General features: G+C 40.2%; 1 protein-coding gene across 3 annotated transcripts in view; it reads right to left on the bottom strand.

The window, feature by feature from the left end:
* LOC120738733 (LIM domain containing preferred translocation partner in lipoma) overlaps positions 1 to 25,687 on the bottom strand; it is a 183,657-nt gene extending 157,970 nt beyond the window's left edge. Inside the window, exons 1-2 of one of the 3 annotated variants that reach the window (XM_040040154.1) lie at positions 25,481 to 25,687; positions 17,056 to 17,127 (exon numbers count right to left, since the gene is read on the bottom strand). The gene's annotated coding sequence lies outside the window, so the exon portion shown is untranslated. Of the gene's footprint in view, positions 1 to 11,673; positions 15,544 to 17,055; positions 17,128 to 19,656; positions 20,476 to 25,480 lie in introns of those variants that run through there. The other 2 variants (XM_040040156.1, XM_040040157.1) reach the window with 2 other exon arrangements.
* Positions 25,688 to 26,762: the final 1,075 nt, after the last annotated feature.

The following is a 26,762-nucleotide window of genomic DNA, read 5'->3' as shown; positions in this document are numbered from 1 at the left end:
AACGGTTTTTTAAAAAGTTTTACTGCTTATTTTGGCTTCTTATTGTCATTTGTTTACAAGAACGAAATTATTATTCAAATAAAACCACTTGGTAAAGCTCAGCAGGTTGTGAAAGCAGGCACCCGGCTTCCAGTCCATATGGGCCATGTACTGCATGTCATTCCTGACTCTCTCCCCCTGCTTACCTGTGTACTCCACTGTACTGTCACCTAGTACTACTCTGAACTCTCCTTCAACTCTGCTGTAGTTTGAAAACCTCTTTGTTATCTAGGCAGTAACAAAGCTGCACTAATAAATTAAAGAGACATGGGCAAAGAAATGTGCAATCTTTTTTTGATAGCAACTTAATAAAATGAGGCAATTTCACTCAATGCCACATCCATTATGATAACTTAAGTTGAAGTATTTTCCAAGGAAAAAAGACAATGAGCTAAATGCTAAAATTATCAAAGCCATTAGCTGTTCAGAGAGACCACTTTCCTATCAAACAGAACTGATCATCCAAGTACATTAGACCATTTACACAATTCTAAAGAGCCACAATCTGTCAAAGAAAAGTAATTTAGGTCCTGAAAAGCTCTTTTTTTTCCCCCCCATCAGGTTACGACAGATAGAATTAAAAGAGTTTAAAAACACTGTACACGCATCACCTTTGTTCTAACCTTCAACTCCAAGCTGCATTCTGGACCACTTTGCTGTTTTTAACGGGGTATGTGATGTTTGTGAATGCTCACGTTGCACAGCTGACCCAAACTTGTCACACAGATCTGCCAGGTCTGAAGCTGGGTCCATTTCCTCTGTGGACACATGCTTTCTAAGTGCTCCTACAACGGACAACTTGATTGGGCCTTAATGTTTACAGCCCGAAAAGGTAGACCAAAGCAATGAAAAATACATATCCCTGTAAACACCTTGCCCTTTTTCCTGGGCTTTATGGTGTATTTATAACCACTTCTTTCCAGCACTAGAGAAAAGTGAAAGCCATGTTCAGATTAAATTAGCGCACGGCACCCTTTTCTGAACTAGGCACAGTTCAGGACCAGTGGGCTTGCACGAATAGGCCCGAGGGCAGACTCAAGTGCAGGGAAAATAACCTCGATAAACAAGTGGCTTCTTTGCTCTATACCTGACATGTTAACCGCTTGTGAGAGCTTCACGTGGACCAAAAAAATAAGACTACAGACTTCAGCTCCAGGTTTGAATTTGTAATTGCACATTTTGTGGTATAATTACACAAAGGTTCACTGATAGAATTCAAAAATACAAACCTTTTGCTGGGTCCTTGAAGAGTAAACAAAATGTACAAGGAAAAATACAACGCGAGCTGTCTACAACAGATTACTGTCCCACTTCCTGTTTAACATTAACTGCATTTGTCATATTTGTGCGGACACACAATGTTCCTGTGCAGTTACAGATTACTGCCAACATCATCAGACTAAACTGTGATCTTGTTTACAGCCTTTATGACTGTTTAACTGCTTATCTTTGTAACCCAGTTCGACTTTTGTTTAGTGAGCTTGTCACTTCCTTTGATCTCGGCAATAAAGGTGCACAAATGAGGGGAGCTGCATCTGTAGCTCGGAGTTGCAGAAGTAAAAGTAAAACACTTCTGGTGTGCGAGTGTGTTTTGAAACATCAATGAGGTCAGCACATTGTCAACAGTTGCCCTTCCACAACACTAGATGGTCCACTTCAGACTCCTCCTCACTGACGAAAACGGTCTCTTTGATTTAGGCGAGGGTGGGACAGACAACACCCACTTGCTCACTGCGAGTTAAACGGGTCTTTGCCTTCCTCTGCACGGACTTTGTGCTACGGAGCTGGGAGGTTAAAGATTGTTTGTGCTCATGTCAGTCTGCATCACTTGCAAATTCACATGTACACGCTGTTCGTTCACACTGAGATTTTCTTTAAGGAATTTTGGTCACACCTGTATATAAGTGCATCTTCGGGTACAGACACATTCTAAAGTCCCAGAGTTTTCTGGATAGTTCCACTCTGCTTTCGGGAATTTTCCACACCTGTCCACAGGTTGCCCCCACCAAGTTTTACCTAATCCCCCCACCTGCCTAGCCTGTTTAATATTGCCTTGCAGGGAGCAGCCTTTCCCAGCTTTCTGTTACCTGTATATGTTGTTTGCCTACTAACTGGTTTGTTCCTGATTATACCTGCATGTTTCAAACAGAAACCCTAGACGCTGAATATAATAACAACCATGCTGCATATGGAAAACTGCATCTCTGCACGTCCCTCCCTCCTGTTCCCTACTTGCCCCTACAAACCAGTCCCAAGTCCACCATCACAGACTCTCAGACTTTTACATGAGTCTCTGATAAATCTGTGAGGGCTCAGAGCTGTCCCAATGGGAAAATCTGTGGAGCTGGAGGGCTCTCTCAAAGACCTTTTAAAACCAATATGTTCAGTAAAACCACACGTAAATATACATAACACAAAAACACTAGATTTGCTTCATGCAAAGTAGAGCGTTTGCTAAGATCTGATGTTTTATGTCAAAGCAGTTCACACACTGAAATGTTGATCCACTGATTTGCTGTAAGGTGTGAGGCCTCAGTGACAAAGGGAAAAAATCTCATACCATTTGCTTTGGTTGCAGGTAGATTGCCACAATCGCCTGTATTTTACACTGAAATGTCTGCAAAACACTCACTAACCACGGAGCAGCAGTGAAACATGAAAAATGTGACACAAACCACAAATGCAGAACATTCACCTTCAAAATAACAGTTATAACAAACACATTTCAAAAGGTGAAACTTCTACTTTGAAGGCAAATGACTTTTATTTCCTGTTTGTGTAGCACTGTTCACTTTCGAACCACTAGTAGTTTGTAGTTTGTGAGTGTTTGCAAGCAAACAGATTGACAGGTCTTCTATACTAACTACAGACAAGCATAGCAATGTGCTAAAGCAATCACAAGCAGGATTTCGGTGCTGCACCACATAATCCACTGTGACCAATGTTACGCAAGCAATTACCAACAAACTCCAGCAACCAGTTGCCAAACAGCCACGGAAACACATTTTCCTCTGCAACTACTGGTTGCCGGGGGGATGCCAACTGGTCTCCAAGCCTGTGTGACTGATGCCTAAGTAAAAGTGTAAGGGATTAGACGAGACCTAAATAATGAGGGCTCTCAAAAACTTACGTGGCATTTACACATCAACACAGCTATTTGGAGACACCATGGACAAGTAGTCTTTCCTGTTCACCTGAATGTCACACATGTATAGTTGGTGGGCTGTAATATGCAGTCTAAGTGGAGAGACTATGGAGCCACAAAAAAGGCATGCATGCAGATGTCTGTTCAGAGCCACACTGAGCGAAGAGGATGCTAGAGGAAACCAGAACACAGCTATTCCTGTTTATAGGTTACAAAAACATCTTCTTCAGTGTTAGATCATAAAAGACTGGCTTATGAGTGACAGCCAGGATCAGTTTCTCCTCCAAAATCGTTGCCAGTATCGATATCATAAATCCCAGCCTTCTTATTTTTGATGAGTCAGTCAGGGAGAAGTGACAGTGATGAGTGCTGTGCTGATCCAAATATTTAGAGTAGCTGAGAGCACTGTGAGAATCACACACACAAAAAAAAAACAAAAAAAAACACTGAAAGCATTTGTGTGTCATCGGCTTCAAAGGATTTGTAAATAAAAAGGAAAAATGCTGCCTGACCATACAACCGTGCGATGAGAGCCACAAGCAGCTAAATGATGTCAAAAACTGGCACAATAGCAACCTGAGAAGCAAACAGTAAGGGCCAGACAGTGCTGGCTTTCAGTGATGGGACTTTTTAAAATAAGAGGGAAATTTTCATAATATATCAAAAAATGACTGAATGTTTGGGGGGAAAAAAATTTAGATGAGTCATCAAATGTTCTAGGTCAGCTTGTACTACACCTCCATGGTCCATCAAATTACAAACACTGGTGTCATATTCACTGTTTTTAAACCTTTGTCCTCTTAACCGCTCTGAAAGAAGTGGGAAGAGTTTTTTCTGTGTCAACAGAGAAACCCTGTCCCTTCTCACTGTTCAACCACACGAGACTAACGTTCCACAAAGGAGACGGAAAAAAAAAAAAAAAGTTTAGTTGTAAACAAATACTGATGTCTCATCATATTTATTAAAACCAAAACTTGAAAATAACCATTTTTCTTAGAGATAAACTCTAAATACTAGAAAAATGCCCAAGGCTTATTTCGCAACACTTTAATCATCAGCATCAGAAAAAAGTTGCATTTACACAGACTAGAGCTCGAGGCCAACAAGTGCAATCCCTGAAAAGTGGCAAAACAAATTTAGGGCTTTGGTTAATATGGCTCTTTTTAATTTGATCCTTCTACAACAAATGAAAGTTGGGCCAGCAGAGGGTTTTAAGAGATTAGGGAATACTTCTAATGTACTGGATCTGTCTGATGATAACAAAAGTGACCTCAGACCTGACACAGAAGGCCCCCTTTCACCCTGAGTTTAAACCTATCAGGGAGCTTAAAACAACAACAAAGCCATATTACGTGAAAGCGCTCTATGTGAGCGCCGTGGGAGGCCGCACGTTGTTACCAAACTCGCATTGCACGCAGCAGTATATAATGTAAAATTGGATAATCCATTAACCAAGCGGATTCTAGGCCAACTCACTAAGACCTAGAGCATACCCTTTGACCCCTCATGTATTATATCTGACATGTGAATGGTGCAAGTAAATGCAAATGTGGACCCACAGAGAAGCTTTCTCTTTATGTTATACGTGGAAGTTCCCTCCACCTCTTCCCAAATACTTGTAATAGCATTAAAGGTACTTTAGAGTCTGAACCTTGTTGCATTACTGCTCTTATTTCTGCGGATAAATGCTTTCCATTTAGTTAAGCCATGGCATTTTATTTTTAAATGTATATGTTTGTTGCTATATCGTTTTTCAGAATCCAATAAAGCTCAATCAGTATTATTACCAGACAAAATAAAGAATTACCATTGAGGTGATTTTTAAATACACAGCAAAGGTCACTTTCTAGATGCCATTTCTTCTTTCTTTTATTTATTCATTTTTTTTAACTGTATTGTTGGACTAGAACTTCAAAGTGAGCTTGTTAAAATGTTTAAACTAGTGCTGTCAGCGTTAATCTCGTTAAAATGATGTTAACACCATAACCGCATTAACGTGGCAAATCTCCGTTAGCGAGTTAGCGCGGATCGCCTCGTGCGTGGGGCTTCACGGCGTCAACGCGTTAGCGTGGTTAGCTCGTCAACACATTAGCACGGTTAGCTCGCCAATGCGTTAGCCCGGTTAGCTTGTCAATGCATTAGCGCGGTTAGCTCATTAGCGCTGTGCAGCCCCATGCACAGGGCAATCTGCGATAACTCTCTAACGGTGATTTGCCGCGTTAATGTGGTTATGATGTTAACGTCATTTTAAGGAGATTAACGCTGACAGCACTAGTTTAAATAGTATTAAAATTTTCATATTCTACAATATCTACACACACAAAAAAAAAATTGTACACTGAGCAAATTAAGGCCATTAAGTTTGGCTTTGAACGATTATGAAATTGGATACTAGGTAGCATTTTATTTCTAGCTAGGGAGTTTATTGTTGTCTTTCTGTTTGATTTTACATAACTTATGAGACTTTATTCTCTGCAGATTTTAATGTTAATAATTTTACAGTAAATAAATGTCATTGTTTGCTATATCTGAAAGTCCTTCAGCAGGGTTTTTTTCTCTAGGATGTGTTTGTTTGGATCCATATCATGGAGAGATCTTCATGTTCCCACGGATGTCAGGTAAAGGTCATCTCAACAGATGACAACCAGTCATCTTTTTTCATCTATTCACTCAGATGCTTTCAGGCTCTTTTACAAATTTCTCACATTTTTTTTCTTGAAAACAATAATAAACAATTACATCTGTAAAACTTTTATGATTCTGCTAGGACAACAACACTCATTACGGGTTTGTCTAGCTTTAGCAGACACTCACGTTTCCAATCTGTCAAAGCTGTGCTGTCAAAGCAAACATCCTTTTCAGCTGATAGAGCTTTGTTTGCTTCAAACAAACACCTCATATCTGTTGCAAATAGGGGAAAACCCTGTTTGCAACAGATATGGCCTGAAATCTAAGTACATCAGTTCCTGAAAAGAAGCTACCACGCTAACACGAATAAGCCCCAAATCACAAGTCGAAATCAGAAGATATATTTGCTTAATCCCAAAACATTACATACAAGTACCACAAAATGGCCTTGAGGGTAACGAATAACCTGTCACGCCTCCGTTTTGCATACACAGCCTGTTTCTTGCAGATACAGAAAACTGAAGTCGTGATGTACGGGTGCATCGGGGACAAATGCGAGGTTACGTGAAGACTCAGTCCCAGGTGTGAGCCGGTGGAGTGGAGACAGTGGCTTCCAGTCAGGATAATGATTTGGGTCAGTAGGTAACTACGTTCCTGGACCACGGGGGACTTGTTGCCAATTAATCCTGCCAATGAGCCAAGTGGGCACGGGAGACTGATAAATGCAGCTCTTTCAAGGAGTGATGGGGTAAAACTTCAATTGCTGACACCACAGTCAGAGTTAAAATGACACAGTAAGATTAGGAATTGTACCAAGCCTGACGTAATGGAAAACCACAACTCTTCCCAGTCAATTAAGCATTGTAAGCACTGCCTTAACTTCTCAAACACTGGCAGAGAGCACTGAAATCCACTCCAAACACAAAACTCTGAAACATCAGGTTTTACCAACCACTTCCTCTCGTGTCTACAGTTCCTCCTCGACTTTAAATCAACCTCAAAAGAGAGGTTTATGCTATGGTATTTCCCCCAGTCTCATTGACTTTATGAGAACAAAAGGCAACTTCTGGGCAACAACAGACTTTTACACACACACAAAAAAAAAGTTCCAAAATGTATGAGTCTGAATCTGGTTAAAGTTTCAGGTCATTTACAGTGCTAATAATAAGCGTTTCAAATCGCTTGGTTTCACAGCATACAAAGGTAAAATCTGAATTCTTCGTCCTGTCATCATTTCAATCTGTTTTATGTTTTGGAGTTGAAATGTTCTGGCACCTCATTAACAGCCCCGTGTTTTGCCAACTGCATGCTTCAGTAATTTGATGGTCTTTAGAGGCCAGCATCTGTCACTGCGTGCCAAGCAAGTGTAAAGTGTCCCGTTAGCCTCGAGCTTCTGTCTAATCTGAGATTAATCATTTAGTGGCATCTGATCCTAAATGATTGGGGCACCTCTCGTCCTTTACTGTGTGAAATATTTACTGTTATGACGATGGCTCCTCTCCACGAAAAATCTAATCGGGACTTCTCACCTCAACTTGCTCAGAAACAAAAACTTGTTCTGTTGCGCTGCAATGCGCAGAAATTCTCCCACATTTTATGAATATTTTCTGAGCTGCAGGCCCTTGAAGTAGACGAGGAGGGGGCAGGAGGTTAAGATTTAACGCTCTTTAATTCATGTCATTCTTTCCAGCACGTTTTGAGCCTTCATCACCCCCTTTGGGAATCAAGATGAATCATATGAGTATCATGACCATCACTTATATATGTGAATAAGATTAATGACATCTGTCTGTTATATAGGCACCAGTGTTTTTATGTTCCATTTTACCACCCTAAGCTACACTTGCTTAAAGTCTTATTATAAGACTAATAGAAACAGTTTTCATACAAAAGGAATCATGGCTAGAAAAAGAGTCTTGGGTAAAAAGATTTTTTTATAAAGGAGACCTTTCAAAAGTGATGGCCTTGATGCCTTGAAGTTTTATAGTGAATTATCCGAAATCAGATCAAAGATCCAGGTTACCAGTGGCTGTTTCTGTTTCTCTACGTCACAGACATTAAACCGTTGCAGTTTATTCAAACTATGACATATTTCATCATCCTGATGCTCAGAGCTGCTTATAGAAAAAAACTGTTCTGATCAAAAACAGATCTTAGCTTTAGATTGTGACACTTTGAGTGGGTGTAAAATTGATCTGGTTGCAGATTTAAACGGAGCGTAAATGTATTTTTCAACCCTGAAAATTTCACATGGATATCTCCTGTACTTGTGAAGTTATGAGGCTCAGATGTGCCAGAGAAAATATGAATTAAAGGCTGATGCTGACATCTGAAACTGGACTCAAGAAAACATTTTAGGAAAGAGGAACTTCCGTGGGAACCCTTTCAGGAACTTCATAGTTTGATCAAAAAAAAAAATTGTTTTTTTGTTTTTTTTTACTGGTTCATGCCTCCATAAAAAAAGTCCCTGCTCCTCAGCGAGTCCCTTTTGTGTTCCAGAAACTGAGAAAGTATAAACCAGTAGGAAAAATCAATAGAACAAAAGATGGGAATTTCAAAAACAAAGGGCAGCAAGAGCACGAGAGGGAGTCTGACATTGTTTTGTTCTACTCAAGCAGAAAACAGCGCCTTTAAAAGAAAAAAAGAAAAAACCCAAGTAGTTTCAATAAATCATTTTAGAGATGGGCCTCCCTTCTTTCCTTTCAGCTCGCCCTGATGGGTCAAATTTTGGAGTTTTCTGTATTTATAAGCCCTAAATTGCTTCTCCCCCCCCCCCCCCTTTTTTTCTTCTCTTTCAAATGTTTTTTTGTAAATGATCAATTAAAAGTACCAACATATATTGAGCTTCTTTTATATGGTAATATTTACCTCTGAAAAAGGAAGATCCTGTCAAAGATGGCAGTTGGCCCAACATAGAATTGATGACATTTCTGAGTCAACCTGGATCAGTATGAAGAGATTTTAGGATAGAATCGTTTACCAGTAAAACTGGACTCGTTTAAGTTGGAATAAATATCCGATTTAAATAAGGACACATCATGGTGATGTTCTAAATATCAAGCTAATCTGGGTCCAGTTTTCCTCCTGCATGGTGTGCAGTGAATTTTCAGTTTAGGTAGAGGTATGCACACACTGACCGCTCTTGTTCTAAATTTATAGGCAAACTAAATCTAACAAATTGTGGAAAAATCCAAACTTGAACTTAAGAGAACACAATTCATGGCCACAGGCCTCGGGAGCCGAGAGTTCACTGGCAGCGTACGGAGGGAAAGTCTGAGCTCTACAACAAAACCGAAACACAGTAAATTTAAGCAAAAGTTGGAGACTCGATTATTATGAAATATGTCGGCGTATGCCTGGCCCAGACAAGTCAACACAAATCTGACAACTTGCCAAACAAGAAGGTGGATCACAACAGTAAGCGCAGGGTGCGGGCCTCGTTTTGCAATGGAAACGCGGACAATCAACGCAGGCAAAGTGTTGAAGAAAACCTACTTCAAAGGGCCAAAGACCTTAAACTGAGGTGATGATTGGTGTTCAAACATGATAAAGGCCACCAGCATGCTGCCAAATCAACAATAAAATGAGGGGTGCGGCCAAAGCTTTGACTTGTCCTGAAAAATAATGCATCGGAGATTGTTTATTGACTCACTCTATCCAGCACGAGTGCGAGAGAAAGAAAATTCAGCCTCAGCTGCGAGGAAAACCCCTAAATCAAGATGCCCAGCCACACACATTCTGACATATGAATAAAGATTTGCGTATTTTGATTTTCCTCAAAAAGCACACGTTCCAAAGCTTGACTAATTCCTGAATATGTCACGTCCATCATCTCTGATGCCACAGGAGAAAACAGGAGCCGCACCAAACGTGTGAGTTTGATCTGCACTCTAAAGGTCTAAGCAGCACAGGAAAATGGCTGTAAAGAAAACATCATTAGTTACAGAGTAAACAGGAGTTCAACAGAAAAACAGAAAGCAATCAAACCCTAAAGTGATTCTCGTTAATAGGAAAGATAATCTCCTCCACTTTAGCTTGATTCTCCTCAGCTCAGCTGGTTCCTCAGTGTAATTGCTCCTGTTAATCATGCCTTAATTTGTTGACGAGATTCATTTGGAAGACTTGACTTTAGAGAAAGAGAAAAAAACTACACGCAATCTCCTCCAATCTGGGTGTGCCAGCATCTTGAAATTAAGGATACGCAAAGAAGACCGAGACCAGATTAAGTCATTTTAAGAGTATTAGAGATGCCCCTAAAGAGTGATGTAACACCGTGATCGGCGCGTGTCACTGCTTATTAAACCAGCAAAACTGATCAGCCATCTCATTCTTCTTAATAGGAATACTGAAGAAACTTGTAAGAGTTTTAGCTTGTTTATAATAAAAACATCATAAAACCCCCTAACGCTCACTCCCTGCTGGCTCACAATCCAAAAAAACCCCAGAGCTGGAGCTCAATATTTATTTAAGATAATTATAAATCTGGTTGAGGTTTTTTCTGCTTAAATTTTAGAGCTTCCCTCAAGGTGGTTTCGTCCTTCCCCCAAGGAGGTTTCGTCCTTCCCCCAAAGGAAAATCAAGGGAAAAAATACATTTTTATTGGTTAAATAGTCAGAAATTCCACTAAAATATATAAAACTTTTGCTTAGCAAGATAACACAGACTTAAAATTTTCTTAAATTTCTTAAAAAAAGACCCTGATTAGGTCATTTTCCTATAAATATTGATGCCACTTTACAACTATCATTAAAATAAATAACACTACCACCTAAGCCGGGGCTTTTGATTCTCCTTTCATAAGGTTCCTGCAATAGACACGCATTTGAGGTTTAAGCCAATCAGTCTGCTTTTCAGTTACTTAAAATTTCAAGTTAACAATTATCAGAATTATTACATTAGAAAATAATTGGATTCTCACTGTATGCATAATGCTTGCCATCACTGAGCAGCCCTACTAGATATCTGTCACCAGATATCTCAGGACACCCTAAAAGGTCACGTGTCTGACCCCCATGGCTCAGAGAAGTTTTTCCCACAAAGGCAGAAGCTACTTAACATTAAACGGTGTAAATAATCATTTCAAACATATTTTCAGTGGCATGTAATAAAACACAAATTAAAAGGAAACATTTACGCAAGCAGTTTATCTCTCGGGTTAAAAGGCTTACAGAGTCCCAGTGTAATTTAGAGATAGAAGTAATTAGATAATCAGACCACACCATCACTAAAATCAGCAGCCTGAGCCCTCGCAGCAAAGTAAAATCATTTACCTCTTGCTCGACTTGTGAAGTGGAAAAAAACTGCCAGGCAGCTGCCATTAAGTGTTTGAAGTGTGAAAGTAAGAGCCAGGAGGGAGGTCAGACCTGTTAAGGTGTAGCTATCAGTAAGAGTGGCTGTTTGCAAAACCAGAATTCTTCAATGACCTGAGCTGCCCCTCACTCACTCACACTCAACCACAGGACAGCTACAGGAAAACATACTGGGCTATTTAAAAAGTTCTGCCCCAAAAATGTGTGTTCGGTTTGGTCAGACATAACACTTTTTTTTTTTTTGCATTTTTCACCTTCATCTCTAACTTTCTGGCATAACTGAGACATCTGCGTACAAAGTCAGTCTCGCAGTAAGAAAAATGTGTCACCGGAGCGCTGCGCTCATCTGAACTTTTTAAACATTTTCTGAAAATATCTGGTGAGCCAGAGAAACAATCCAAATCGATCCCCTCACCTTTTCATATTATGATAATAATGATAAAGGTTTCCCAAAAGCAGCCGCATTATATGCAAAAAAATACATGTGTGAAACTGCTACTTAAGCTCCTTTCAAGTGATTAGATTATAAATTAAGCACATAATGATACTCACAGTTTCTCTTTAGATCACTGAGGCACACAAACTGCTAGCTTCACTAAATGGCAGTGACTTGGAAGACTCCTCTCACCCCCAGAAAGCCTTGTGCAGCTGAAATGACTCACATCCCCTCATCCAACCTCTGTCAACCATCATGAGGAGGTAAACACTTCCAAATATGGAGAAAATATGAAGACGGTATTGGAGGGCAATATCAGTTTGGTTTGCTTTTAGCTTGGAATGCTATACTCTGTGAGCCAGAGTCACTCCACGGAGCCAGTTCTGCGGTGCATACCTTTCACTTGGAATAATAATGATGATTGTAGAGACTTTTCACATTGTTTTTGGTTGAGTCTGACCTAAGATGGGTGACAGTGTGAGCTTGCTCTTATATTTAAGAGAATATAGTTTAAAAAAGGAAAGAAAGAAAAGAAAAAATGAGCGGCTTCAAAAGTACAGGAATGTCCAAGAAATGCAAAATAAAGTGAATATCAATATAATTCACTCCCTATTAACCAGGAAAGCAGGGCCAGATTAGCAGGTAAAAACAGCCCACGTGCTGTGAGGAGCGGTCTTGTCGCACAGATTGTCTTCAAGTGATTAAGAGGGTGTAATTAAAGTCTGATTATGCCCCACGAGTGCCATAGGTCAGCCACTAAACAGCCGGTAGGAGAGAACATTACAACGCCCTGCATGGACTGGAAGTGTATTGAGGAGCAACTTGGCTTGAGAGTGCTCATTTCCTGAAACAGCTCAGCCCACTTCATTCAAATCCCACAGGAGAAGACCATTCACTGACACTTCAAGATACAGTCATTTTCTGTTTTTGCTTCCCTCATTTCTAATGCGGGGAATCGTTTTCTGTAACAAACTTCATAGAAATCTGACTCAAAGTCAGTCTGAACAGTTAAATGAGAAGTCAAAGCTTTCCCCCTGACTCTAATGCCACATATGTAAATAATGTGCACCTGAGACGTCTGTGATATGAAGGGTCTACAGGGTTAAAGTAAAGCTCTGCCCTTCTTTTGGCATTTGCATTACTTTCATAGGAAGCTGAACTCCAAGTGCATGTTTGGAAGGATATTAAAAGAGACTGCTAAATGGGGCCTCACGAGAAGGCAGCTGCAATGTAAACACAGAAGAGCCTTAAAAACTTCACGACTCATTTATGCAAAGACGTAAAGGCGCTTATAAGCCAGTCTGATGCAACTTCAGTCTTTGCACAAAACTTGAAAGCATCAGGTGGCAGCACGGAGGCGCACCCAAGCTTTCCAAAACAAATCATTAAGTAATACTTGATGATAAATCTCAAAGCAAAAATCAGCTGCCTGTCTAGTGACTGTCCCTCCTGGACTTTAGATAGTAATCCCGATTCTGCTTTGCAGCCTTGTGAGATTGACACGTTGGAGCTCCACCTGACACAGGTGTTGGTTACAATGACCCTGCAATTCACAGAGGACAGAGAAGACTCCTACAACCAGCATTCGGCCATGACAGTCCGATTTTTTCTTGATTTTGGCTTCTAATGATCATGCAAACAAAATAAAAAAGAAAACAATCACTTTTTTTTTTTACATTCATTTTGATTATGAAGTTCACCACTTTCCTTTACTGGGGTGTGTTTTCCACCCACATAAACACCCAAAGTCACTTGTTGTTTAGTTCAACTCAATCCAAGACAATTATAAGACACGCTTCAGTCAACAAGATCTATCTGAAGGAAGAAAAGTTCACAAGGCCGCCTGCAGCGCTTACTGGTTTGAAGAAGTTCATCGGCTCTCTGTGCTTGTGTACAGGTCCATTAGACACCTCAGACCACTGCCACTTGGGGTTTTTCCCCATCTGAACCCACAACCATCACATGGAAGACCGGCTGGAAGCAGTGGTTTACCTTGTAAGACATCTTTATGGTCAAAATTATTCCCCAAGTCTGTGCTGGATGAACCTAATGAACCTAAAGGTGTGTCCGCCATATCTGCTATCGTCTTGTTCTCAAGTTATCACAATATACAAGATTTTTAGAAAGCTTACCCTGACCTCGAGGTCGAAGTCTCTGAGATTTTTGGTAGATGCATCTATGGTATCAATCTGAAGCTCCTACATCATTTTCCAGTTATCGGAATCACAAGACTTTTCGAAAAGTTGATCTCTGTCCTCTAACTTTTGTCCTTAATATTGAGGTCTTGGAGAATCAAACTCATCTGAGATTTTTAGTAGATATCATACCATGCCATCTTCATTTAAAAAGCTCTTTAAAACACCCATAGCTGACACAAAATGCTGTACATTGGAACTAATAATAAATAATAGGAATCATTTAAAAAATATATCCCCATGATATCAGTTTGAACCTCCTACATTGCTTTATTCTCGTGTTATCACAAACTTAGGTGTCCACGCTGCCTGCCTGTACGCTCACCCAACAAAAAAACGACATCAGTCTTTTAAGGCTGAGGGGTAAAAACTTTCTGGACTGAAAGAAATCGACTGCTTGGTAGGTTGAAGCATGAGACAGGAATTGCCAGAGCCAGCTGGTTAGCAGGAACTGAACTTTCAACATAACATAAGGGCGAGTAAATTATTGGTGGCATCACCCTACCAAAGTAATGCGTATCAAAACATATTTGGGCAACTGCTGAAACACAACAGTGACCTGCTAGGGTAAAGTCTGCGTGGGAAACACTGAACTTCTTCAGACTGGATTCAGTCTTCTGCCTATGAAACAGTGTGAGGGGAAAGAATGAAGCCATTTGGTCTCCTTTATCACTGACAGACTCACAATCAAGCAAGGTAATAGTAGGGTCAGAGGTCAAATTTCACATAATGTTTAGATGCAAACTATGATGACATATTTAGAATCTCTATATATCAGTAAGTGTTGCCAAAACAAACAAAGACAGGACAATTTTTAAGCATACTTTTAATGATAAAAGACTTTTTCTGAAAATTTGACCTTATTTGAACTGCAAAAGTACAAAAAACATGATATTTAGATTTCCTATACACCATACCCAATATGACTTTATTCTATCAATGGCAGTAAGGGATTTAGTTTTAAATAACATTACTATAACTTTGACCTTTAGATCATTTACCTTGAAGGAAAGGTAAGAGGTCAAATCTGACATTATATTTTAAGTCATTTATATTGTACTTGATACCACAAATGTCCATTTCCAACCAATAAATCAATAAGTTAACCTTGACCACCTTTGGTGGATGCAAGCCAAGTTTGGATGGATTGTTAACATGACCCCACTCTACACCCTCACAAAGTTGATAATATTTCATTCAAAATTTTTTGAGCTATTGTGTTTGAAGATATAGAAATGCTACCAAAAACATAAGCCTCCTTTGTGGAAGTAATTAAGATGATTCCAAGCATTCTTTTTTATTCATAATGCCTACATTACCCACAATGCACATCCACTACCAAAACAAGTTGGAGATTGCGATGTATTTTGGAAGTGGCAGCTAATATGTTAAGTTTTTTCTTGCATTTGCACGACTCACTTGTCTCCACACTAAGGCTTGCTGATAAGTGACATTACACCTGATGTACAAAAGCTCACGAAGATAATAGAGCAATAACAAGTTCATAGGAATCCTCACTGGAAGGAACACAATGATTAACAAGTAACTCCTTGTACTGTTTAACACTGAGCCCATCATAAAAGCTTCATTGTGGGCATGCTGCTTTTATGGTAGAACATGAAGTTCAGACCCAGGACTAAGTCCCTACGTTTCTAGTGTGGAAATTAGTACACTTAACCTTCCAACCAAGCTCTACAGGGAGTGCATAATTATTAGGCAAATGAGTATTTTGTCCACATCATCCTCTTCATGCATGTTGTCTTACTCCAAGCTGTATAGGCTTGAAAGCCTACTACCAATTAAGCATATTAGGTGATGTGCAACTCTGTAATGAGAAGGGGTGTGGCCTAATGACATCAACACCCTGTATCAGGTGTGCATAATTATTAGGCAACGTCCTTTCCTTTGGCAAAATGGGTCAAAAGAAGGACTTGACAGGCTCAGAAAAGTCAAAAAATAGTGAGATATCTTGCAGAGGGATGCAGCAGTCTCAAAATTGCAAAGCTTCTGAAGCGTGATCATCGAACAATCAAGCGTTTCATTCAAAATAGTCAACAGGGTCGCAAGAAGCGTGTGGAAAAACCAAGGCGCAAAATAATTGCCCATGAACTGAGAAAAGTCAAGCGTGCAGCTGCCAAGATGCCACTTGCCACCAGTTTGGCCATATTTCAGAGCTGCAACATCACTGGAGTGCCCAAAAGCACAAGGTGTGCAACACTCAGAGACATAGCCAAGGTAAGAAAGGCTGAAAGACGACCACCACTGAACAAGACACACAAGCTGAAACGTCAAGACTGAGCCAAGAAATATCTCAAGACTGATTTTTCTAAGGTTTTATGGACTGATGAAATGAGAGTGAGTCTTGATGGGCCAGATGGATGGGCCCATGGCTGGATTGGTAAAGGGCAGAGAGCTCCAGTCCGACTCAGACGCCAGCAAGGTGGAGGTGGAGTACTGGTTTGGGCTGGTATCATCAAAGATGAGCTTGTGGGGCCTTTTCGGGTTGAGGATGGAGTCAAGCTCAACTCCCAGTCCTACTGCCAGTTTCTGGAAGACACCTTCTTCAAGCAGTGGTACAGGAAGAAGTCTGCATCCTTCAAGAAAAACATGATTTTCATGCAGGACAATGCTCCATCACACGTCCAAGTACTCCACAGCGTGGCTGGCAAGAAAGGGTATAAAAGAAGAAAAACTAATGACATGGCCACCTTGTTCACCTGATCTGAACCCCATTGAGAACCTGTGGTCCATCATCAAATGTGAGATTTACAAGGAGGGAAAACAGTACACCTCTCTGAACAGTGTCTGGGAGGCTGTGGTTGCTGCTGCACGCAATGTTGATGGTGAACAGATCAAAACACTGACAGAATCCACGGATGGCAGGCTTTTGAGTGTCCTTGCAAAGAAAGGTGGCTATATCGGTCGCTGATTTGTTTTTGTTTTGTTTTTGAATGTCAGAAATGTATATTTGTGAATGTGGAGATGTTATATTGGTTTCACTGGTAAAAATAAATAATTGAAATGGGTATATATTTGTTTTTTGTTAAGTTGCCTAATAATTATGCACAGTAATAGTCACCTGCACTAAAATAGCTAAAACTAAAAACTACTTCCAAAAACATTCAGCTTTGATATTAATGAGTTTTTTGGGTTCATTGAGAACATGGTTGTTGTTCAATAATAAAATTATTCCTCAAAAATACAACTTGCCTAATAATTCTGCACTCCCTGTAGAACCACGTGACAGAAAACACAGCAACATGTAAAAAGGTAAAACTCAGCAAAGCAAAAAAGCTCTCTTACTTTTTCTCCACTTTGACGTCGCTGTAGTGTTTCTGGAAGACGATGAAAGCCGTATGTTGAAGTCTGTTGACACTGAGAAATAAAAAAAAAAAACCCTCAGTGTTACTCAAATGGATTACACAACTTTAATTGTGCTATGCAGGACCCACACTGGCATGGTAAGTAGGTCCTGTCATCTCACACACATTTTTTTTTCCATGACTGTGTTGTTCATCAGCAGAAAGATGAACTTTGGGCAGGCTTCCTATAAATCGTGCATGAACCCAAGCGCTGGTTGTCCATTTAAATTTGAGTCTGTCAAACACCTGTCACCCCTCTGGGAGCAATACTTCATAGCAAAGATGTAGAGCGGGAACAACAATGCTGACAAGTGACACCGCAGAAAATATTTCACCACAGCACAACAATTATTTAGCAGAGAGAACTAACAGACTAAAATTTAATATAAATGCACTCCTGTCAGGTGAAGGACCAATTTGTTTGCACTGGCCATCATGTGTTCAAGTCAAAGCATCTCATTACTTTGTAGGGATTAGGCGTCAAATTTAAGACACTACATACTCCAGCAGACAGGTTCAATGAGCTTGGCTGATCTGACTTCCATCTGATGGTACCAAACCAGTAAAAATGTTGAATGTCCAATTTATCCAGCCAAAATTGGAGCAAAACTTAAAAAAAAAAAAAAAAAAAAGGCTAAAACCTAATTCTGAATTGAAAGATAAAAGGGTGAAAAAATTGTGATAATATTTTAGTCCCTCCAAAACAGTCATACTGCAAGGCTCAAAATTAAAATCATCTTGCAACCAAAGACAGGCTGTGACACACATTTTTAAGCTTAAAAAAAAACAAAAAACTATTAACTAGCCAACAGGAATGAAGATTATAATAATGGAATAATTAACACGGTAACTTATTTATATACTAATTCTTATTCATGGTAACTGTACATAGATTTTCTCCTGCTTATCCAGGTTGAGGTCACATGGGCAAAAATATGTATGCTACAAACACATTTACAAAGGCTAATTTCTGTATTGCTGCATTTTACACTGGTTTTGGTCCATTTACCAGTGACTAATATGCATGTCAAACCAAGAAATTACGCAATCCATATCATGCTTTTTATCAGATGAGTTACTTAAACTATATTATCTACTGATAATGTCAGCTTGCTCGCTCCATAATTATGGGATCTGGTTGTGTAACTGTGAAAGAGTTACTGACAAACAAGATCTGCATGGTGCACTGGTGAGGCATCACAGACGAATTTGGAAAGTTAAAACAGCACAGAGATCTGATCCATCACATTTATCAAATCTTTTAAATCTGGAGGTCATACCATCGTATGCTAACTAAAAAGGTTTCTGTAGGTACTTTTAATATATAAAGTATTTGGCTTTTGATATGTATTTGTGTTTGTATGATATGTAAGTGCTCCAGGGCAAAGGTTTCCAGGGTTTTCTGAAGGTCTTCAACATTTTTTTGTTTTACTAATTTTCAGTCCAGTCCTCGTACCTGACCATTTTCAGATGAATGATTTTTGGTTGTTTGTTTATTAAGCTACTTAACATTGATCTATGAATCATTCAAGGATAAGAACGGCACCAAACTAAATGGATGGACTGCTGTTGGGTCTATACATAAAAGCAAAGAACCACTTTTAAATTGTATTTTTGGGGACTTTGTTACTGGAAGCCTGTGGCAAAAAAACAAAAAAAACAAAACAAAAAAAAAAACCATCATTTGCTCCTATTTCTTTTGCAGAATCCATGAAAAATGCCAAAGAGTTGGCATTTTTCATACATTTGCCATACAAATGGATGGAAATAAAATTGTATTTTGCACCAACAAGGTGATTCCTAAATAGCGATTAGATTAAATCTTGGCACATCTTGGAATGGGGTGCAGCTATCTATAAAACACGGTAGAGGCTCTGTCATGTTTTGGGGCTCCATTTCAGCCAGTGATGTTATACTTGTCATAGAAAAGTAAAGTTTTGATCCACTATTTTCAAAGATTGGGAACAGCTTCATTCAAAACGCTCCCCCAATGCAATAAAATCACACCTGAATAGAAAAAACACACAATGGAACACTATCAGTCACGGACTGGCTTCCCTAGAGCCTGGACCTCAACATTATTGAAACAGTGTGGGAGGGAGAAACATCCATCTACGAAGCCTGGAGAACTATTCCTGAATACTACTTAAAGAAACAACAGGAAAGCTTTCCTAAAAGCTTTCAGGCTGTGTTGAAGAATAAAGGTGGTCACACCAAATACTGACTTTCAAGCTTGTTGGAACTGTAAAAACTCTGTTTTTGACCTATTTTCCTAGAAAAAGAAAAAAAAAAAAAAAAAAACTATCAATGGTGATTTTCCAAAGATGTCATTACATTAAACAGCAAACTGATGACTTGCGTCTCCATGAGATATAAAAATTCAACCTTTATGCTACTTTTTGTTTAAATGTTATGCTGAATGGACATTAGTTATATACCGTAGACTGCATTATTAGTAGTAGCATTGTCTGGGTTCAAGTGTGTATTTCTATCTGAAATCAACACTAATAAAATTCATCAAACAGATACCGCAAGTACTTACAAAATAAAAATCCCCCCGAAATGGTTTTAGCTTTGAAGGAGCCCTGCAGCTGTAGGGGACGACCCCGAATTATCCTACAGGATTCTTTTGGATTAAATAAGAGTCAGATAAGAGTATTGGGAAAACCAGCCTACTACATGTCACACCCCAAGCTGAGAAAACAGCAGAAGTCTTAAACAGGCACAGACATGTTATGCTATGCTGTGTAGGTTGCATCATGGGGCTGGTGGGGAACTGTGTTGTTATCGGTCCCAGGTGATCTTTGGTGTTCATTTAACATATTTGCATTCATTTTATTGTTTTTTGTGCAATAACAATAAACCCATTCGTCATCCTTTAAGGAAGTTTCTTATAGACCCAACTTTAAATGATGAGTTTTGAGTTGATTAAGATCTGGATGCAGATTCAGAAATGTATGGAGTATGAAAAACTGGGAGATGGTGTCTTCAGCCACTCAAGAAAACATCACTGACCCATTCAGATCCAAATGTCCTTCAGGATCTAGGGATGGGAATCAGGAATCTAGTAGTTCAGTTCCTTGGAATTGTTAGTCTAGCTGCCTGTTGATGTTTAGTGGTTCCTGTTGCACTTGCACTACAATCCAATGATTTCAGTTCACAGGGCGTGGAGGAAATAGCAACGCAGTCTACAATGTTGATATGGACATAACTTTTTTTTTACTGCACATAAGGACAGGAGCGTGATAGTACAGTAGAACCCTGACTTACGAATACCCCATATTACGAAAAATTCAAGTTACGAAGGCACTGAACGGCAATATATTTCTGCCCGTGTTACGGCAAAATGCCCGTGTAACGAAATCTGCGGGCTCTGATTGGCTGAGCCTACAATGCCTTCCAAATCATGTGACAACCCCTTGGCTTCCGTACTTGAGCTTCGCTGTTCCACTTGAACAACTTATTGTTGTTCTAGTTAGCAATTAGCCTGTAGCCTATCGTTCAGCATCGCCTCACTTAAAAGGTGCAATGGGTGCTTCAACTTACAAAAATTTTCGACTTACGAAAGACCCTCGGGAATGAATTAATTTCGTAAGTTGGGGTTCCATTGTAAAGTGGAAACTGAATAAAGGACGGGAACAGCTGCATTAAGCTGCTAACACAACTTCGGCTTTATGCACAGACACCATGCTAATACTTAGCTAGCCAGAGAACATACTAACGCTAGGCTAGCCAGACATCAATGCTAACACTAAGCTAGCCAAGAACCCAAAGTGAAAGCTGTCTTTGGACTGTGGAAGGTAGCCGGAGTACTGAGGAAAGACCCACACAGACACACGGAGAACATCCAAACTCCACAGAGAAAGGCTCTGGCCTGATGGTGGATTCGAACCCAGGATCAGCTTGCCAAAGCTAACCGCCATTCATAACAACACTAATTGTAATTAACTATCTACAGCCTTAGAAGATCCTTGGTTTATCACAGCTTATAGAGGTAGTGTTTTCTAAAAGAGAAATGAAAAACTGGTGCCCTTTCTTTCAGAGAAGGACATTCTCATTAAAATATGTCAAGAAACACAAACAGTGGAATAACTTGACTAAAACTACCAGGGGGGCCAAGGCTCAAAGGCAGCAGAGCCACTCATCTTTTAAGTTTAACATCATCAACGCTGTCAAACGAGTTCTTTTTAGCCAGAGATTTTAAAGACAGTTTCGTTTAATGTTGCCTGAGTAGAAAATGTGTCAGAGCGACGCAGATGTATTCAGTTTGATGACAGCTCTCCCAAGGGACCTTGGTGTTATTGATTTGAAATTCACATCCAAGTCAAAGTTTGAATTCAGTCTTTTAAAGAAGAAAGTGAGATTTATTTTTCATTCCAAGGCAGAACAATACCTACAGCCTGGACCAAGATTCTTGTTTCACTCACAAAGAGGAAGATGACGTCAGATCCATTTAGGTATAAAAGGGTTCAGTTTAGTCAACTTTCTGAGGAAATCTTGAAGCAAAATACGGAGGTATTGCCTCAGTACTGGTTACGTCAACAGACCAAACATTTTTAAACATATCTGCAAGGGAAAAGTCCATATCTCTGGCCACTATTTGCACAAGCACTCCTCTCTGGTTTACAGCCTGGCTTGTTGTACACTGCATGACTTATTATCTGACAACTGAATGTTGCTGCCCTGTCCAGTCACCGATACAAATATTAGTCGGGTAAACTAATTCTTAATATTTTATTGATGTACAACACCAGTTAACAACCGTTTTGGAGATGTTGCGTCACCTGTGAATATGAGAGTCTGAAACCCTTTCAAAAGGCTGTTAAACACACAATGTAAAAAGCAGAGACCCATACATTTACCATGAAACAATCTTACATACACTGCATCTGCATTTTAAAACCATCATCCTGTCAAACCATACAACAGCAGAATTATAGAGACGTAGATGTGGGACTTAGCCTTTAAAGTTCCACTTTGTTGGTTTTTATGCACTACAAAACTTCAATCTAGAAGGAATTTATGTGGGAATGCAAAGCAGATTTATTCATCCATTTTGTCCAGGTCATAACAGGAGTATATATCCTACCTAAAGATGATCACAAAACAGATATGCAGCTGGAATGACAGGCAACAGTTTTAACTGGTGCTGCAACAGAAGATTAGGAATACAGGACTATAGAGAGGCAATCACACATGATCATAAAATGCTTTCATTTATGCTTCTAAGAAGAAGAAATGATGCAGTATTTTTATTCATTATGATCGATGCTGGACTTTTAACCTGCCTAGTTTGTGTCTGTGCAGCAGAAATGAGCCTTCCCTGGAGGATGTCTGGGCTCTCCCTTAGAGAAAGGGTGAGGATCTCAGTCTCTCAGAAGTGGTTCGGAGCAGAGCTGATATTCCTCCACATCAAATGGAGTCAGTTGAAGTGGCTCAGACAACTGACTAAGTGCTTCCTGGACACCTCAGAGGTGAAATGTTTCAGATATCTTACAGGAAGGACACTCTGGAGCAGACCCAAGACAAACTGTGGAGATTATGTCTAAGTGTCAGTACCAGAGCCTACCACAGCCTAGAGGAGGTAGCTGCGAGACAGAGGTCTGGACATCTCTGCGTGGAGAGCTGCCTCTGTGATTACATATTTTTGTATCTATTAAAAGGAAGCTGACACACGCAAGACTTTATCAAAGGTGTGAGCATCACAGCAGATGCCTTTGTGTCAAAGTAGCTGAAGATAAAACACAGAAAAACATGAAGGTGATTTTCCTGGCCTGGGATTTTATAAAAATAATCTGCAGTACATCAAAAACGAAAGAAAACCATTAATCAACACATGAACATTACCTCTGAAGTTACAGAGGTTTTATTAGAGACACGGCTAAGCGTTTTGCATTTTGCTTAATTTTAAAAAGTTTAAATTTGTTCAATATTGAACGGCAGAAATTAGGTTTGCTTTTCGGAAGTAAGTAAAAGGGGAAAAAAATGTCGGCCGACAGCGCTGTAAACAACGGTAGACTTGTGCGTAACAAGCAAGCGAATAATGCAGAAAAGAGAGAGAGAGAGCTGTGCATGAAGTGTGATTTTTATCCTGAAAAGTCAGCAAAAGTCAGAGGGAATTCATGACGATGTTTATGTGAAGCGTAGTTTGGATCTTCTTTTGCTGCTGGTTCGGTCAATATTGTTTGGAGAGAGATAAAACTAACAGCCATATGATCAGCGCAAAAAGGGCGTAAACACACAGCGCGGACCCGCGGATCAGAATCAGCGAGCTGTCAGCTTTCAGCCCCGACCGTCAGCTGAGAAAGGCGACATCTCACTGATTCTGATCCGCGGGTCCGCGCTGTGTGTTTACGTCTTTGTGCAGAAGCCGTGTACCTGCTCTCATTTACTGTCTTAGCTGTTTGGTGGTTGTTGAAATTTTGTGATCTTTCACCTGAGATTCTGGCATTTCGGGCAAAATAAATTAATATTAAAAGATCGATTCAGGATTTTAATGAATCGATTTTACGTTATCCAAGCCAGAATCGATTTTAATCGATAAATCGATTATAAAAACCCACCCCTACTGGAAACACGTAGCAGACGACAGTGGTGGCCAAAAGGCCAATCGCAGTGAATGCAGGCTGCACTGATACATGTGTATGAAAGTGCATACAAGGTTGGACTTCATAAATGTCTGCAGTTACAATGTGTCACCACCATAAAACCATAAATCCAACATAATCCCCATGGCAGGCAGGCATAACATTAACTTTTGTACTATATTCCTTCATTTAAATAATGTAATAGATGAAAAAATGATGGATCATTGGGCCATGTCTTATCTCATAGTATCATACCCCCCCAGTTAAGTGCTTCACTCTCAGACTGCAGGCTTACTGTGGGTCCTAGTATATTTAAAAGTAGAATGGGAGACAGACCTCTCATTTTCAGACCTCTCTTCTGTGGAACAGGCTTCCAGTTTGGATTTAGGACACAGAAACCTTCTCTACTTTAAAAGTTTCGCTTTAAAACTTTCCTTTTTGGTGCAGCACGTAGTTAGGGCTAGATCAGGGGACTCTGAACCCTCCATTAGTTACACTGCAATAAACCTGGCTTCTGGAAGTTTCCCATGATGCACTGAGTGTTTCTTTACCACTCTCTCGCCACTTCGCATTTAATCAGTTTAATCTCCAGCTCTCTGTCTTTTATCCTGTCCCCTTTGCCTTGCGCCCAGTCTTGTTATGACTGAGGTTTCTTCCTGTTAAAAGGGAGTTTTTCCTTCCCACTGCTGCCAAGTGCTTACTTACAGAGGGTTCTCTCTCTATCAATGCAGAGTCTTTACCTTACATTACTGAGCACCTAGTGGCAGCTGTTGTTGTGATTTGGTACTATAGAAATAAAACTGAACTGAACTGACAGTGGTGTATGGTTTAATGATAAAAAACTTTATTTTCTTTCTTGTTATTTTTCCCTCGAGTGGCCCCCAACTGAGCTCAAAGTGCCCACTAGATGATCCAACCAGGATGGGTGATAGTGGGATGCATAGACGTTATAAGGTGGTGGCGCTTATGCTAAAGCGAAAAAAAAAAAAATGTGTCCACGCTCAAAAGTACCGTCACCTGACAGTACAGTCAAAATTGTCACTGACGTCATCAGCGACAACATAAAGGCTTCTTTCCAAAGTGGAGAACACAGATTCGCATTGATAGTTGTTGTTTTTTCATTGTTTCGCCTTTAAAAAGTTTGACTCCCCTGCTGTGAAGGATACGTCTGTAGCAATAACGCCAACAAAGCACAGATGTGTTACTTTGTAACACACGCGGCTATGAAAAGTACTCGAACAACGTGGCGAATCCGAGGCGAACGAGTCCAACAAGCAGCAACAGTGACGATACAAATAACTATTTTTTTAGTAAACGGAAGTTTCTGGGCGCTCTAAAGTAAAAAGCAGCGACATGTTTCCCTTCTGATGGAGGGCTCTGTGGGGGCTCTGGTGTCTTCCGCATTGCTCTGCAGTAAACCACTGTGCTAAATCTAGGAGCCCCGCAGAGACGCCCCGAGTCTCGTTTAGCCAAATGAGCCGCTTCACAGTGTTTGAACGTGTTTTCTGTGCATGACTGAGTCCAGCTCGGCACCAGCTAGCGACAAGTTAGCTCTGTTAGTTTCCCCGTGTCACAGTCCTACCGGCCCGGGCTCTGGTACCGAGTCCACGCCCTCACTGTGAACCCGTCCGAGCTGCAGTAAAATCCACATTACATCCCAACAAGGCCGAACAAAGTGAGCACGAACTGCTCCAGAGCCGGGTTCTTAACAGCAACACGTCAAACTGCACCGGAAACCGCCCGTATGTTTGAAAAGGTGCGACGTATAGTTTCACTTACCTCGCTTTCTAGGAAACCTAACACAGGGGCTGAAATCCCACCAAAAACAGTGAAAACTACTTGATCCAAATTCTGGGAGAGTTGTAGGCAGTGACGTCACGCTGAAATTCCAGCTCGTCTGAGTCAGTTCAGAGGTTTGCCCATGTAAGGCAGCAGGCCAAAACAGCACGGCCCTCAGTGCGCACACATCTCCGGTCTGTGCGCACAGCTGCACGCTGCAGTCAGGCAAAGGTCCACGCTGGAGGCTTTCTCCTCAAATAAACTGTCATCCTAATAAATACTGAAAAATTGAACGTACCGATACTTAGAACCCTTAAAATGTAAATGAAAGAAGAGTGTGCAGTGATTTGGTGTCAAACATGTGGCCTGGGGGCCAGAAGTGGCCCTCCAAATAAGGGTCCGTTTTAACTTGTGGTATTTGTTTGCATATTTCACTCTCTTTATTCGAGGTGTTGTTTGCATATTGCACAAACAACAACCTCTGCCTGTTAGTATCTGACATCACCAAAAACAGATAAATACAAAATGTTTAAAAAATAACACAAAACTCAAGTCAAGCTCATCTTCAGCCAACAATACAAAATATGGGACAGCCTAGATTCTATCCCAGGTTTTCTCATGGGCTGTATCACTACAAAAGTAACATGGGGGCCAGAACCAGCACTCCAAATGCTTTCCAGTCCAGCCCACGGGATGCCTTTGCAAAGTGTGAGATGATTACTTAACCTGTCACAGGTAATCACATAAGTTAGACATTAGATGTGACAGGAGGTACAAGCCAGAGGTCCAAACAAATGTGTAAGTTTGGAACACCTGTGATCTTCTGGGTCATTATTATAGAAGCACTGGGATTTTAAGAAGACATAGCATTAGCTAAAGTTACCTTTTTATATTTTCTCTCCTCCCTTTGATGTTTTTCGATACTTCAACCCTCATGTATACGCTGTACATAAAAGATGGGCTTGGCTATTGTTAGTACTTTGGCCACCTTTATGTTATTCTTGTTTCTATTTATTTGTTTTGGAAACACAAATGAGCATATTTGGATGACAGGATGGAGTGCAAAGTTATCAGCTAATGCTAACTAGTTTCATTATTAAGTATCATTCATAAGCTGTGTGGCTGCAATACAGATACACACAGATACCTGCTAATTAGTGCAAATTAAGAAACCTATAAAGTCACAATATTTTTCTATTAAAAATGCTCCAAAAGGCACTAACAGCACTAACAGCAGTTCAGTTTGGTCACTCCATTTACAGGATCTAAGGCCTAGTCAGCG

The sequence above is a fragment of the Simochromis diagramma genome, unplaced genomic scaffold (genome assembly GCF_900408965.1).
Source record: "Simochromis diagramma unplaced genomic scaffold, fSimDia1.1 OVJJ01000026.1, whole genome shotgun sequence".
NCBI lineage: Eukaryota > Metazoa > Chordata > Actinopteri > Cichliformes > Cichlidae > Simochromis > Simochromis diagramma.
Note: the sequence above shows the minus strand (reverse complement) of the source record. Positions and strands in the feature narration are given on the sequence as shown.